The following is a 16,553-nucleotide window of genomic DNA, read 5'->3' as shown; positions in this document are numbered from 1 at the left end:
GAAGCGCGCGCGCGCGTCTAAACGGCTGTCAGACTCGGCACCGCCCTACTGCGCACGCTCGCCCCGGGGGGGGGGGGGCGGCAGCGGCGAGGAGGCTTGGCGCCGATCGACAGCGCACCTCCGTCAACAGGCCGGTGGCGTCACGCGGAGTTCGCCTCTTGAGTCACGCCTCCGGTTCGCTCACGTCCCTCCAATACGCAGGCGCGGCGACGGAGTGGGCGGATCCCGGGGTGATGCAGTGCGCAGAGGCGCCGCGAGGGAGTGGGCGAATCCCGGGCGACTGTTTGTGGGGGCAGCGCGCAGGCGCGCAAGGTGGCGTCGTCGGCCGGTCACTTGTGTCGGGGGGAGGGTGGGTTCGCCGGGGAGGAAGACGAGACAGACAGACAGACAGAGAAACGGAGGGATTGATGTGCGCAGCTCGCTCTGCGCAAACTCCACACGGCGGCGTAGAGGGAGAGACGGATCCTGGGCGAGAGAAAAAACAGTTTGAGCGAAGAAGGGTGTTTTTTTTTTGGTTGTGGGGGGGCGGGCGGCGAGGGAAAAGGCTGTAATTCTGTTTGACAGCCGTTTTAAAAAAAAACACCCTCTGGATTCTGGTCTGAATTGGTCGCTGTTAGCCCACCGTGTCGAAGGCGACTCTCTTCGGGGTGAGTTGGCTGTGAGATTGATTAAATACAGCGCTCGCTCGGTAGGGAGGGGAGAAAAAGAGATTGGGGCTCGGAAGGCTTCCTTTCAGATTATGTGGCCGCTGCCTTGCTGTGTGGTAATAAAATGGCGCCCGGCCGTTGGTAAAACATTAAAACGGGGGACCTTCAAATGATCCGGCTCTCTGTCGCTGCCTTTTTTTCCTTCCCTCTCCCTCTACGACCTTTGGGTGTATTTCAAACGCAGTTCCTCAAACATCATAAAGTCGCCGACGTGGCCTCCTAAGAAACGGACATCCATTTTTTTCTCTCTCTCTTTATGTGTCTGTTTGGGAGTTTGACCCAATTCCTTTCTATGTCGAATAACGCAGGTTGGTATTTTTTTCCTCCCCACCCCTCTTGTTGCTGTGGCCGACGCCCGGGGAACCAGACACAACCAGAACCATAATCCCCACCATCTCATTTTATTATAAATCTTTAAAAGTGTGCGTGATAGAATGGATGGCATACTTGCAGGTTATGAGCAGTACTGATGAGTTTGGGTGGAGTGAGAAGAAACAAGATTTTTTTTACCGCAGGGTGGATCTTGACTTGTGAGACGCCCAAACGGTGTTATCGAATTATTATCGATATATATATATAGTGTATATCATCGCTGAACGCTTAAATTTTGCGTATTGTGATCTTCAATGCCTGATGCAATATCTCATGATCGTTCTCTTCCCCCCCCCCCCCCCCCTGTTTTAGTTGTCATATTTTCGTGGTCGGTGCAGTGCCATGAGCCACATGCATCCTGCTTTTTGGTGATGCAGGATTAACATTACGACATTTTTTTAAAACCAGCTTTTTTTTCCTCCTTTGCCAGCTTCACTGGGTTCTGCAGAATACTCATCACGAACTCTGCGTGCTTATCAATGCGTTTACAATATGCACAATTTTAAGTTGAAGCTGATTTTTAATTATTTGAGAGCTGTAAAAGATGGGGGGGGGTTCGATTGTTCATTCAATATTTCATAATATCATGATAGTTATGTTTTTGGATGCAAATTATAGTTCATCAGGACAAATAACAGCATCATTTCATGTTTGTACAGGTATTATGATCGTATTTACGTAATGACCAGCTTGGTGAGAAAGTAGGCCGTTTCTGTTGTTTCAGATAGGTTTCGGAGTTCCAAATATCAGGCCCATGACCAGTTTGACATTTTTGTTACTTGACTATAGAGAAGCTCACGTGATCATGCCTTACTATAAAATATATATGTAAATTGAGAAATGTAATTATTTAAAATAAATTTAGTATACCCAATTCATTTTTTCCAATTAAGGGGCAATTTAGCGTGTCCAATCCACCTACCCTGCATATCTTTGGATTGTGGGGGCGAAACCCACGCAAACACATTGGAGAATGTGCAAACTCCACACGGACAGTGACCCAGAGCCGGGATCGAACCTGGGACCATGGCACCATGAGGCAACAGCTAACCACTGTGCCACCGTACTGCCCTAAGAGAAATGTAATTGAAGATGTAAACTACCACATGATTGCAGTCAAGGGAAGAAGTATCCATTATTGAACTTGTCCGTTTAATTGAAAAGTTAAAAAATTGGTTTACAAATTATTTAAATATATTAGAACATTAAACAAAAATGCTGAGTAATTCTTGACTTGAACGGAGCCTCAACTAAGTGCTTTTTTGAAATACATAGTAGAAAATACACAGGTGTGTTAGTATCTAAAATGGAGAGAAATTAATATTAGCTGACGCCCTTTATCAGAAGCTAAATCATTAATCTATCTGCTCTTTATTCCGATCCTGGCTACACTATGTATTTTGAACATTCAGTTTTAACAATATATATTTTTGTCTCAAATGTTTATTTGTTTTTGCTAAGTTTGCACAACATATAATCAGGACGTCCATAAGTGTAAGATTTAGAAAAAGTGATACAAAAATCTTAACATGGAAGTCTAGAAATAAGAGCTCAGAAATAATTTTAGTTCAGATAAGCATTCACAACAAAAAAGCTGAATGTGGTGGATCCTGAGAATCTGAAATAATGACAATGTTTGAAATAGTTGGCAGGATCTGTGTAAAGAAAAGCAAAGTTAACATTTCAAGCCTTTCTGATGAAAGGTCACCCACATGTATTGACTCTCTCTGCAGATGCTGCTAGAGCTGAATCTTTCCAGCATTTTCTGTTTTTAGCCCATCCATCCTGTGATTTCTATAGTTTTCTATTAAATCTGTCTTAATTTTGAAAATGTTTTAATTCGCAGGTTTGCCATATTTTCTATTTAAATCTTTGATTTACTGAACTTGTCAGTCAGTATTGGCCCAATTTCTCCACATGGAAAATGTAATAGTCCAGTATAATGCCGTGGAAGAATCGTTAGCAAAAGGCTGTCAAACATGTAGTCCTATCTATGTTCTAGACACATGTTGAACTACATCAATCTCTGAAGAATACAAATTGCATTTTTAAGTTTGAATTTTCCTTTACAATGATTCTGCAGCCTTTTGGCATTAAAGTTTAAAATGGCCCACTGTGAGCTAATAGGCCTAATTTTAGCTTGGGGAGCCTGACCAGTGTCTTTCTGAAAGCCTGCCAATCATCAGTACTGTCAACGTTAAGTTTTTTCCACCTCATCAAAACAAAATTGCTGTATGTCAGGAAATAATTTTATGCTTCATGTTTGTTGCAAAATACATTTCATTACTTAATGGATCTGCCAGTTCCTACTGTACTCTATATCAAGTTTAACTACACTTGCCAGATAATAGAAATTATTGTAAATACTTGCGTACTAGGCATGCAGTGAACCATACCTTGTATATAGATGCAATCTAATAGCAACATATTGTTCCCTATAACCTTTTCTATTTAAAAATATTTAGTTTTTTTTAATCCTTTCATGGGGCATGGGTATCACTGGCAAGGCCAGCATTTGTTGCCCAGCCCAAATTGCCTTTGAACTGAGTGGTTTTCCAGGCCATTTCAGAATCCAGGTAAGAGTCAATGACATTGCTGTGGATCTGGAGTTACATGTAGGACAGATCAGGTAAGGACGACTGATTATTTTCCTAAAGGGTGTTAATGAACCTGATAGGTTTTTCAGGCAATCGATGATAGTTCCATGGCCATCATTACTGAGACTAGATTTTATTTGAATTTAAGTTCCAGCTGCTGTGGTGGGAGTTGAACCTGTGTCCCCAGAGCATTACAAGTAACATTTTTACACTTCATTTGAACAATTTCTCATATCTTGAGTTTTTCATATTGCTTCAGTTACTGCTAGCAATTTGCAGGCCCTTTTCAGCCTTCAAAATTAAATACTTTATTTTACCTGTTTCAAAATGGGTGCAGAAGGAGAAGTGGGCGACTGACATTTGGCAAAAAATAGAAAACAATTATTGACATATTCAAAAATTATCCATTTCCAAATTGGTCATCTTAATTTTCCCAGTCTCAACCTGTGACACAACTAGCCTCTGTATACCATTGGAAATCTTTCATTTGCATTGTTGAGTTTCTGTTGGCACAAAAAAAAGCAGTTAAAGGATTTGTATCTTTGGTTCTCTGTTTGTTAGAATAGTGTTTGTGTAGTTGACAGATTGACTTTTGTTCGTAAAGGTATCAAGGGATATGGAACAAAGCTGGGTAATTGGAGTTGAGATACAGATCAGGTTTTATTTAATTGAATGACTGAACTGGCTCAAGGGGCTGAATGGCCTACTGCAGTTTTAGGTTTTCTAGCAATGCATCCAACTGTAAATGATAGTTGAGCTTGCTGCAGGAAAGGGTAATTTATTTGGTGGAAAATCTGTTAATGTACAAAATATGAATGACAGTATAATGTTAAAATTACTTGGATACACTGGCACATTTACTAAATATATGAGGCTTACTAACCATTTCCAGGGCAGATCAGGACTTGAAATTAACACACATCTGTTATCTAGTCAAGATTGCAGTATGTTTAAACTATGACGGACAGCATGACTGATTTGACAGATTGGTAAATGCATTCCATTATCACACATGCTTAATCCATGACACTTCCAACTTCGTAAAGATTGCGCACTGTTTCATAAGTCACATTTGTCCACACAATATATTGAATTTTTCCCCGTCTAAGTAACCCACTCCAGCTCGAAAACTGTCCGAGAAATTGGTGCTCTCCCAATTCTGGCCTTTGCGCATCTCTGATTCCCATCAACCCACCATTGACAACCATGCCTTCATCTGCCTTGGACAAAGGTTCTTGGATTCATTCCACGTTTTCCCCATCTTTCATGTTTCTCTTTTTTAAAAAAAATCTGTCTTGGTCTTCCTTTGACATGGTGTCATTTTTTAAAAAAAAATTGCCTTGTGATGTGCAATGTTTAAGGTAATATACAAATTGTTGATAGTGGACCAGTGCATTTTCTTTGCCCATACCAAATTGTTGTCAGCTACTTATCCTTGTTAGATTTTATGGCTTAATTGTGAATCTTGCCAGTTATACTTGTTGCATTCACAGTGTTCACTTTGCCTGAATCCAGAATTGGACTTGAGAACCTGCCTGGGGCTGTTCTGTTAAAATTTTATTTCTGGTGCCTCGACCTTTTATGGAACAATTGTCGCAACGGTTTTCTTTGAAATAATGTGCTTTTTTTTCTTCTTGGATAATCAAAATATTTCCAGTATTTATTATGTGGGGACAATATGGCTTTAGTACTGTTCCGTACCTTTTCTATTTTCTCTCCTTCCCTGAAGAGATGCACAAATGTTCCCATTCAAAACACTGACACAAAGTTGGACTTGGCGGTTCTGTGTGAATGACTGTAATTACCTAACCTCTGGATAATTGATGCTCCTAGGTGGCTCAATTTGCGATATGGTGTGGTGTCAATATGGCATTATGGGGCAAATTTTGCTTACCTATTTTTTGATTTGGAAGTGAAAAGTTGGTATCACTTCTGTTCAATATTGCAAGTTCATGATGTAATTGTTTATGGCTTTTAGTGAATCATAATGCATTTAAATTTTAAAACAAACGTGCAAGTTATTGGGTGTGGAACCTTCATGTAACTGCACAGAATCTTGAATTGACTAGGTTTGCTGATGCTGAATTTATAACTCTTCTGCTTAATGCTTGATTTTCAGCATGTACTTCTGTAGTTCAGAATTTTAGAAATGTTATGCAATGTTTCATGAACAAAGCAAGTTGTGTTACCTGAAGTTAAAAGTGCTACCAAGCCTTAACAATGATTATTGGAATACGTCGTAAAATTTCAAGATTTGCCAATGATACCAAACTTGGGTGGGAGCAAACAGTGAACGCTGTACCAAACAATTGTAACAACAGGACATGAATGGGCCAACGACTGGTAGATGGAATTTAACACACAAGTTGACAGTAGGGAGAGGGAGGGTGGCAGGCCATTTTAGAGAATTAGGATCTTGGGCTTAATAAATAGAGGTATGGTGCAAACAAAAGCAGGGGAGTTACGTTAAACCTGTAAAGCTCTGATTGGAGTATTGTATTCAGTTCTGGTCGTCACACTTTAGGAAGGACGAGGTTCCTTGAGAGGATGCAGAAATTTCCCAGAATGGTTCCATGGTTCTATTTACAATTGAAATATGAGAGATCCTCAAAACTGCTACTCTATTTCAGTGTTGCAAATGGTTGAAAGGTTGCAAATGCAATAAGATCTCTGGCAAGTGAAGACAAAAGTGATTAAAAACAAAGTTGTACTTTCAAATATAGCTCTGAAATGAGTTACCAACTCATCAGAATATAAGGAATTGTTGATAAAATGAATGAGCTGATAGTCTGTCAGGACATAATGAATATACAAAAGAGAAAATGCTGGAAATTCACAGCAGGTCTGGCAGCATCTGTAGGGAGAGAAAAGAGCGAACGTTTTGAGTCCAATGACTCTTTGTCAAAGCTGACAGAGAAAATTGGAAATATACCCTACATAAGGGATTGGACATCAATTGTCTACTTGAATAGATGAGAAATCAAATTTCTAAACTGTCAATAACTGGAGCTCGATTTTGCATGTTTATTTTGTGTACCGTTTGAAAGATGTAGTTTGGATGACATGTTAAACTGAAGTTTAAATAATATCGTGTGAAAAGTGAATGAGAATTGAAATTATCTCAGTTTTTGTTTGGGAAATAGTATTGATTAAGTAAGTGAAGATGTGCTTGACGTTGAGCCTAACCATGTGCAAGAACCAATTTAAACTGCTGGGAATGGAGAATTTAAAGCCTTGGCAGTGTGAATTATTTTATAACTGATTTGGTGGTGTTTTGATTAAAGCCAATAATTGTCATGTGAATCTTCTCTCTTGAAGATAATGATCTGCAATGGTGTATAGCTGCAATGGGGTACCACCTAAGTGGTTCTTGCTGCTTGAACCTAGACCAAGATGCTGAGTGTCAACGATGTGCTCAATCATGGAAGCTTTTGAAATGAACTTGATACTACCCCCATCTGATACTTACAAACGTCCATTTGAGAGCAATAATCACTGAATAGTAATGAGCATTACATGAAACAACTTGAAACTTGCCTGTAAACAAATTCTCTGCTTTTAAAGTTGGGTGGGTACAGATTGAAACTTTCAGAGGAACAGTTGGTGTTATGACTCAAATTAAATTGGCATACATTTGGCAGTCTTGACTACTGTCCACAAGTAATGTCAACTAAATACAGGAAACATGTAGCATGTCATGCTGTGAAGCATACAGTAATAGAAATCAAGTTCTCTCCATAATTCCTTGCGGTTAATTTTTGATCTGTTAAGTAAAATGCATACTGCTTTCACTTTTCCCATCTGCTTTATAAAGAAATAGAGCTCCCATTATTGTCGGCAGAGGCCTTGGTGATATGCTCGTTGTCTTAGTTGTTATCTGGGGACATGGTACATGGAGACTATGCGGTGAATATTCTTGTTAAAAGGGTGAAATGTTTGAAACTTTTTTGGCAAAACAAAGCCGTTGAGGAGAGAGGTAAAACCACGCATAATTAATGGATCATGTTACAGCATTCAGATCTTTGGCAGTGATTGGGTAGCACAAGTGCATAGTTTGACTAATTTGTTCGAGTTCTTTGAAGATATATCAAGCCACTTGGGTAATGGGCATCCTGTAGATGTACTATATCTGGACTTCTGGAAGGCATTTGATAAGGATTTTTAAAAATTAATTTTCGGGATGTGGGCGTCATTGGTCTTGAACCGCTGCAGTCCCTTGGGAGAAAGGTACAGCTACTGCTGTTAGGGAGGGAGTTACAGGATTTTTCCCCAGGGACAGTGAAGGAACAGCGATATATTTCCAAGTCAGCGTGGTGAGTGACTTGGAGGGGAACCTACAGGTGGTGGGGCTTCCTGGTATCTGCTGTTCATGCCTTTCTAGATGGTAGTGGTTGTGGGTTTGGAAGGTGCTGCCTTACAGAACCTTGGTGAGTTACTGCAGTGCATCTTGTAGATGGTACGCGGCTGCCACTGTTCGTTGCTGGTGGAGGGTTTGAATGTTTGTGGAAGGAGGAGCAATCAAGCTGGCTACTTTGTCCTGAATGGTGTCGAGCTTCTTGAGTATTGGAGTTGTATTCATCCAGGCAAGTGGAGAGTATTCGATTACACTCCTGACTTGCGCCTTGTAGATGGTGGACAGCTTTGTGGGGGAGGGGGTCAGGAGATGAGTTACTTGCCCAGGGATTCCAAGCCTTTGACCTGCCCTGGTAGCCATAGTATTAATAGGGCTAGTTCAGTTTCTGATCAATGGTAACCCCCAGAATGTTGATTGTGGGGACTTGGTGGTGGGAATGTCATGGGGTGATGGTTAGATTCCTCTTGTAGGAGATGGCCATTGCCTGGCACTTGTGTGCTGTAAATGTAATTTGCCACTTGGCAGCCCAAGCCTGAGGCAAAGGCCAGAACATTAGTCCCCGGCAGGTCCGACACCCCAAATATGACCCCGAAGGGACAGGGCTTCTGTTCAATTTGTAGAATCCTCGACATATAGCTAAAGGAGACCCAGAAACCCACATGATTAGCCGGGCCCCTCCCACAATGCTCACTCTCAAACTCCTGTACCGCAAATAACCTGCTCATCCAAGACCTAGTCAGATGGGCCCTTTGCATAACCTTTAATGGTATCAACCCTAATATCACACACTAAGGCTTGCATTCACCATCTGCAGAGCCTCTCTCCACACCCAAACTCTTCCTCCCACTTAGCCATAACCCTCTCCACCGACACTGCATCCTCTGCCATAATCCTACCATAAATTCCCACGGTACTCCCCTCCTCCATCCCTGCCAGCGATAAAAACCCTCTCCAGCAACGAGGAAGGCGACACCGCAGGGAATGTCAGAAGGATGTTTTTTATAAAATTGCGAATCTGTAAATACCTAAATGTATCCAACTGTGAAAGCCCAAATTTCTCCAACTCCGAGCTCGCAAATCATCCCTCCCAAGAACAAATCCCTTCCAATGCTTCTCCCATCCCTTAAATCTGGCATCCAACGTCGTCAGCTCAAACATGTGATTCGCACAAATTGGCATCAGCTTTGATACCGTCCCCAATTTGAAGTGCTGCCAAAATTGTCTCCCTGTCTTCAGTGTTCAGACCACCACCGGGTTCGCTAAATATTTCCCCGGTAACAGCAGCGAGGCCATCACTAACTTATTGAGGTATAATAAGACGATGAACGGTACTGACAAAGTAGACGTGAAGAGGATGTATTCTCTTGTGACGCAATCTAGAATGCGAGGTTATAGTTTTAGGATAAGTGGTAGCAGATTTAAAACAGATGAGGAGAAATTACTTCACTCAAAGGGGCACAAATCTGTAGAATTCACTATCCCAGAGTCCGGTGGTTGCTAGGGCATTGAATAAATTTGAGGAGATTGACAGATTTTTAATTAGTAATGCGTTGAAGGGTTATAGAGAACAAGCAGGGAAGTGAAGTTGAGGCTGAGGTGAGATCAGCCTTGATCGTATTGAATGCCTGAGTGGGCTCGAGTGATCATAGAATTTACAGTGCCGAATGAGCCCATTCGGCCCATTGAGCCCGCACCAGCCCCTGGAAAGATTATCCTACTTAAGCCCACACCTATTGACGAATTCTTCTCCTAGTTCTTATGTTCTTATAGTGCACTATCTTGAGTAATTTTCCCCTCCCTTGCTGGGTACCAGGACAACAGTAACTGATCCAAGACATTTGCAGACTGGCTGAGCACTTACTGTGTGCCAGAAATGTGATTTTCAGGTTGCCTGTCTATATGGATCATTCTCCGTGAAGGATTGTGGCCAGTATGTGAGACATGAGCAGACCCTGTTTGAATTGTTGGCAGTGCTCAATTTGGCTAAGTGTAAATGAAATAGATTTGACTGTTGAAGCTACAACGAGCTGAATAGCTCACCTCGAATGGGTACAGTACTGCAGTAGTAATCTTCCTGAGTATTTAAGTACAGTGTATTTGTAAGTAGTGAATTTTATTTTGTTAATATGCCAGTAATTTACAGATCATTCTTTGAAAATGGTCAGCATTTTATATCTTTGCTTATAAAAATTGTGTTTCTTAATTGTAAGTGGTCTTAACATCTACACCTCTCCATTAGCTATACCTTTCCAGGTGACTTAGATAATTTACATAAAAGCAAAATACTGCAGATGCTGGAAATCTGAAATAGAAACAAAGTGTTGAAAAAATACAGGCTTGGCATCTGTGAAGAGGGAACTACAGTTAACGTTTTGAAGATTCATATTCAATTCAATGTTACAGAACCTGTACAGTGCACCGACCCGCTGAACGAGCACTCTACCCAGGCTCACGCCACCGCCCTATTCCAGTAATCCCATCTAACCTTTGGACACTAAGGGGCATTGGCCATTTCACCTAACCTGCACAGTCACCCAATGTTGGAATCAAATCTGGATCGCTGGTGCTGAGGCAACAATGTCAGCCACCGTGCATGACTCAATTATTTACTTCGCTTAGAAACTGTTCAATGGAAATAAAAGATGAGAAAGATAGTTTTTGTAAAATTTGAAAGAATGGCTCATTTCCAAACTGGTGAAACTGATCAAAATTAAAGGACAATGAGCAGCACGGTGGCACAGTGGTTAGCATTACTGCCTGACGGCGCTGAGGTCACAGGTTCGATCCCGGCTCTGGGTCACTGTCCTTGTGGAGTTTGCACATTCTCCCCGTGTTTGCGTGGGTTCTCTCTTTTCTCTCTCCCCCCCACACACACACACACACACACACAAAATCCAAAGATGTGCAGGGTAGGTGGATTGGCCACGCTAAATTGCCCCTTAATTGGAAAAATGTATTAGGTACACTAAATTTATTTATTTTTAAATTAAAGGACAATGGATTTCCTGTATGGCTTATGCACCTTTTCCCTGGACCTGCAGAGGTTACACATAAATCATGGAATTTTGTGTAATGACTGGCAAAGAAATTGTCCATCTAATTTTACACGGGTGAAATGTTTCATTTTCTGCTTAACACTAAGAAAATTGGCAATTCACTATTGGACAGTATTTTATTTTGTTCAGAAACTGGTTTGTACATGGTGTTTTATTTTTTCTCATCTTGTCTTTTTAACTGACATTCTATGAACACCAGATATATAGGCCCCCTCTAAATAGTCATTCTTGTGAACCAAGGCAATGAAATGTTGATCATTGGACCAAATCAAAAGTGTTCTCATCCGATATTATTGAGCATGCTCTTCAGCAAGAATAATTGGGACTGAGACATTCACTGATTCCTCTCTTTCTCTCCCCACCCCAGAGGGCAATAGGACACCAATTATAGTGCCTTACCTACTGACAAGATCAACAATGCAATTTGCAAGGCAGTATAAGGAGATCTTATTAGTTGTTTAAACTCCCAACTATCAATTTAACTTCGGCAGGCCAAATATACAAGGAAATAAAAATTCCTTAAATCTGACATTGGTACAAAGCAACTGGAGAAATTTTCAAATGTCCGGAAAATAGTGCTGTGCTTTGGAGAGGTGTGATGACTTCTCTGTTAACAAGATGCCACTCTGTGTAATTTTCAGTTACTTAAAATTTCTCTTCAGACACTGACCTTTTTCACACTTACTGGGAAAATATACCCCAAGAGAGCACAGTAAATTGGATTTTGTATGGTGAATTTTATTCACTGTTGCTCTGACAAAACATTGCTGTCTCTAGTTCTTGTGTCGTAAATAAGGGATTCTACTGTATTTTTGTACCTTAAATCTAGGGTAGAAATCAGTTGCAGCTTTTCAGAAGCTAAGGCTCAAAGTAATTTTGTCCATAAAAGTAACGCGCTTGAAAATGTCAAATATTGAAAACCACAAGATGGCCAAAAGATGAAAACCCAAATGGACCTACCTTGATGTGAACACAGATGTGCAAATTAGCAGGCATAATGAAATGGAGTTGTAAAATTGTGCCAGAAATTAACCAAAGAATGGGGGCGGCGCTGTGGTTAGCAGTGCTGCCTCACGGCACTGATGACCTGGGTCCAATCCCCGCCCCGGTCACTGTGGAGTTTGCACATTCTCCCCGTGTCTGCGTCGGTCTCACCCCCACAACCCAAACGTATGCAGAGTGGGTGGATTGGACATGATAAATTGCTCCTGTGTCCACGGGTATGCAGGTTAGGTGTGGATGGTGCAGAGTTTGGGCTTGGGTAGGATGTTCTTTCACGGGGTCAGCGCAGACTCAATTGGTCTCTTTCTGCACTGTGGGAATTCTACAGCTCTATATAATTTTATCCTTGGTTCCTTCTGGTTTCTCGCATGCAACTCTCAGCCTTTGATATTTATTTACCGGAGGTTTCCACAGCTGTTCAGCAATCAGCTGGTAGTGATGAGAATTGTCATAATGTAGCTCTGCAACACTACTAGTTCCCTTTCTGTATCAAGGTTTTCTACCGTCTTCAGTGAAAGCAGGGGGCCAGTTTAGCTCAGTTTGATGCACAGCTGTTTTTTTAAAAATTATTTTTTTTCTTTTTAAAAATAAATTTAGAGTACTCAATTCAGTTTTCTTTCCAATTAAGGGGAAACGCAAGTGTGGCAAATCTACCTACATGCACATCTTTGGGTTGTGGGGGTGAGACCCACGCAGACATGGGGAGAATGTGCAAACTCCTCATGGACAGTGAGGTCGGGATCAAATCTGGGTCCTTGGTGCTGTGAGGCAGCAGTGCTAACCACCATGCCACCCTGCACAGCTGGTTTGTGATGTGGAGCAATGCCAAGACTGCGGGTTCACTAGGGCCTGTCTCTCAACCTTGCCCCTCACCTGAGTGGTGTGTCTCAGGTTAAATAACCACTAGTTAGCTGCCACCAAACCCCCCCCCCCCCCCCCCCAAAAAAGGTAAAGGCGCCTAAGGCCATCTGGACTATGGTGACTTTACTAGACTTTTCAGTAAAAAGTGAAGCAAAAAAAAATATTTTTGCACCCTGTAGTGTCACCTGTCACCTAATTAATCCTAATACCAGTGGCCCCACTCAATCCATCACTTAATATAATTTAATAATCTTACTATCTTCACTTTTCATATTCAATTCAGAAAATTTTCTTTGCCATTTTTATGCCTTATTTACACTCCTGGCGCACCTCTTGATATTGAAACACTCTTGGTTGTGGGGCAGTCTGGAACTAGAGAACAAAGTTTTAGAAATTAAGAGACTCCTTTTTTTAAAATTCTATTTTACAGGATGTGGGCTTCTCTTGGCCAGCATTTTTTGCCCATCCCTAATTTCCCTTGAAGGTGATGGTGAGGTGTCTCCTTGAATTGCTGCAAGTTTTTGACCAAGCGACAGGAAAGGAACAGCGATATATTTCCATGTCAATATGGTGTGGTGATGTTCCTATATATCTGCTGCCCTTGTTCTTCTGGATGATAGCCATCATAAGCTTGGAAGGTGCTGCCTAAGGAGCCTTGTAAAGTTCCTGTGGTGCATCTTGTAGATGGTACACACTGCTGCTACTGTGCTAGTGGTGGAGGGACTGAGCGTTTGTGGAAGGGGTGCCAATCAAGTGGGCTGCTTTGTCCTGGAAAGTGTCACGTTTCTTAAGTGTTGTTGGAGCTGCATTTATCCAGGCAATTGGCAAATATTCCATCACACTACTGATTTGTGCTTTAATGATGGTAGACAGGCTTTGGAAGAGTCAGGAGGTGAGTTACTGGCTGCAGGATTTGCTCTTGTCGCCACAGTATTTATATGGCTAGTTCAGTTTCTGATCAATGGTCACTTCCATGATGTTGATAGTGGGGGATTCAGTGATGATAATGCTGTTGAGGTGCCATGGTTTGATTCTCTCTTATTGGGGATGGTCATTGTCTGGTACTTGTGTGGCGTGAATGCAACTTGCCACTTGTCAACCCAAGCCTGGATATTGTCCAGGTCTTGCTGCATTTGTACATGGACTGCTTCATTATCTGAGGAGTCACGAATGGCGTTGAGCATTGTGCAATCATCAGCGTACATTCTCACTTCTGACCTTTTGTTGGAAGGAAGGTCTTTGATGAAGCAGTGGAAGATGGTTGGGCTGAGGACACCACCCTGAGAAACTCCTGCAGTGATGTCCTAGGATTGAGATGTCTGACATTCAACAACCATCTATCTTCCTTTGTGCTGGGTATGACCCCAACCAGTTGAGAGTTTTGCCCCTGATTCCCATTGATTCCAGCTTTGTTAGAGCTCCTTGATGCCACACTCTATTGAATACTGCCTCGCTGTCAAGGGCCGTCACTCTTGCTTCATCTCTGTAGTTCAGCTCTTTTGTCCAGGGTTGAGCCAAGTCTCCAATAAGGTTAGAAGCTGAGTGACCCTGCTGGAACCCAAACTGAGTGTCAGTGGGCAGGTTATTGCTACGTGCAGCTTGAAAATACTGTTAATCCCATTCATCAATTTACTGAAGATTGAGAGTAGACTGATGGGGTGGTAATAGGCTGGGTTGGATTTGTCCTGCTTTTTGTGTATAGGAAATAGCTGGGCTATGTTCCACATTCGGATAGATGCCAGTGTTGCAGCTGTACAGGAACAGCCTGCGCTCAGGGCGCGGCAACGTCTGGAGCACAAGTCCTCAATACCATTGCCGGAATATTGTCAGGGCCCATGGACTTTGCAGTATCCAGTGCCTTCAGCCGTTTCTGGATATGTGGGGTAAATCGAATTGGCTGAAGACTGGCCTCTAACTTGGCACTTGTGGCTGGAGATTATTGCAAATGCTTCAGCCTTGCCTTTTGCACAAATGTGCTGGGCTCCTCCATTATTGAGGATGGGGATATTTGTGGAGCTTCTTCCAGTGTGTTGTTTAATTGTCCACCTTCATTCACAACTGGATCCCATTCTCCCCAAGTGCTATATCTAGCCGCCTCTTGAATACATTCAAAGTTTGAGCATCAACTACTTCCTGTGGTAATGAATTCCACAGGCTCACCACTCTTTGTGCCGCTCCTAGTAGGACAGGATACAGACAGCAAGAAATTTGGGTAAATGTACGTTTATGGAGAGTTGAGAATGGACAGGCATTGAAATAATTGAACCTGGAGGTGATAGGCATGAATCAGAGTTTCAACATCAGATAGGATGTGGCAGGGTAGAGAATGATGGATGTAATGATGGAAAAGATGAGGGACTGGAAAGCCTATTTGGGAAAGGTGGGATACCAAGCTGAGAGCTTTGCAATTCTATCTACCATAACTGTGGTTGGGAGGATCGAGGGGTGCAATGTCTGGCATGAGGCAAAGGCGGTGACATTGTTTTTTTTTCCAGTTTTGACGTTTAACTGAAAGCTCAACCAGAATTGGATTTTGGAAAACAGTTAACAAATACAGCTAACCACAAATGCAGTGAAGGGTTTGAGAGAGACTTTTTATATTTTGGACCCAAATTTTCATGTTTCAAAGCACAGCTTTCAAGAAAGTTTTTTTTTCCTATGGGCAGAAGTATAGCAGCGTATCTGTAGGACTCTGGCTTCAGATTGCCCATGTTTGTGATTTATTGAGTCGCATCCCCAAAATACCGTTCTATGCTGCTAACCAATCCTTCCCAGTTCTCTCCACGCCATGCTCACTTCCCCATTCCCTGTCTTGCTTCCCCATCTCTCTCTTGCTTCCCCCTCTCTCTTTCTTCCCCGCTCGCTTCTCCCCTCTCGCTCGCTTCTCCCCTCTCGCTCGCTTCTCCCCTCTCGCTCGCTTCTCCCCTCTCGCTCGCTTCTCCCCTCTCGCTCGCTTCTCCCCTCTCGCTCGCTTCTCCCCTCTCGCTCGCTTCTCCCCTCTCGCTCGCTTCTCCCCTCTCGCTCGCTTCTCCCCCTCTCGCTCGCTTCTCCCCTCTCGCTCGCTTCTCCCCCTCGCTCGCTTCTCCCCTCTCGCTCGCTTCTCCCCTCTCGCTCGCTTCTCTCCCCCTCTCGCTCGCTTCCCCCTCTCGCTTCGCTCCCCTCTCGCTCGCTTCCCCCTCTCGCTCGCTTCCCCGTCTCGCTCGCTTCCCCTCTCGCTCGCTTCCCCCTCTCGCTCGCTTCCCCTCTCGCTCGCTTCCCCCTCTCGCTCGCTTCCCCTCTCGCTCGCTTCCCCCCGTCTCGCTCGCTTCCCCTCTCGCTCGCTCCTCCCCTCTCGCTCGCTTCCCCGTCTCGCTCGCTTCCCCCCTCTCGCTCGCTTCCCCCTCTCTCTCTCGCTCGCTTCCCCGTCTCGCTCGCTTCCCCGTCTCGCTCGCTTCCCCGTCTTCCCCGTCTCGCTCGCTTCCCCTCTCTCTCCCTCGCTCTCCCCTCTTTCTCCCTCGCTCTCCCCTCTTTCTCCCTCGCTCCCCTCTTTCCTCCTCTCCTCGCTCTCCCCTCTTCTCCCTCGCGCTCCCCCTCTTTCTCCCCGCTCTCCCCTCTCTCTTTCTCC

General features: G+C 43.2%; 1 protein-coding gene across 1 annotated transcript in view; it reads left to right on the top strand.

Moving 5' to 3' along the window:
* The first annotated feature begins 355 nt into the window (after positions 1 to 355).
* The window catches only part of LOC119975017 (lissencephaly-1 homolog), a 116,788-nt gene continuing 100,590 nt past the window's right edge, over positions 356 to 16,553 (top strand). The window contains exon 1 of the mRNA XM_038814468.1: positions 356 to 647. The gene's annotated coding sequence lies outside the window, so the exon portion shown is untranslated. The remainder of the gene's footprint in view (positions 648 to 16,553) is intronic.

Source organism: Scyliorhinus canicula, chromosome 12 (assembly GCF_902713615.1).
Source record: "Scyliorhinus canicula chromosome 12, sScyCan1.1, whole genome shotgun sequence".
Classification (NCBI taxonomy): domain Eukaryota; kingdom Metazoa; phylum Chordata; class Chondrichthyes; order Carcharhiniformes; family Scyliorhinidae; genus Scyliorhinus; species Scyliorhinus canicula.
This window is presented reverse-complemented; position numbering and strand designations above follow the sequence as displayed.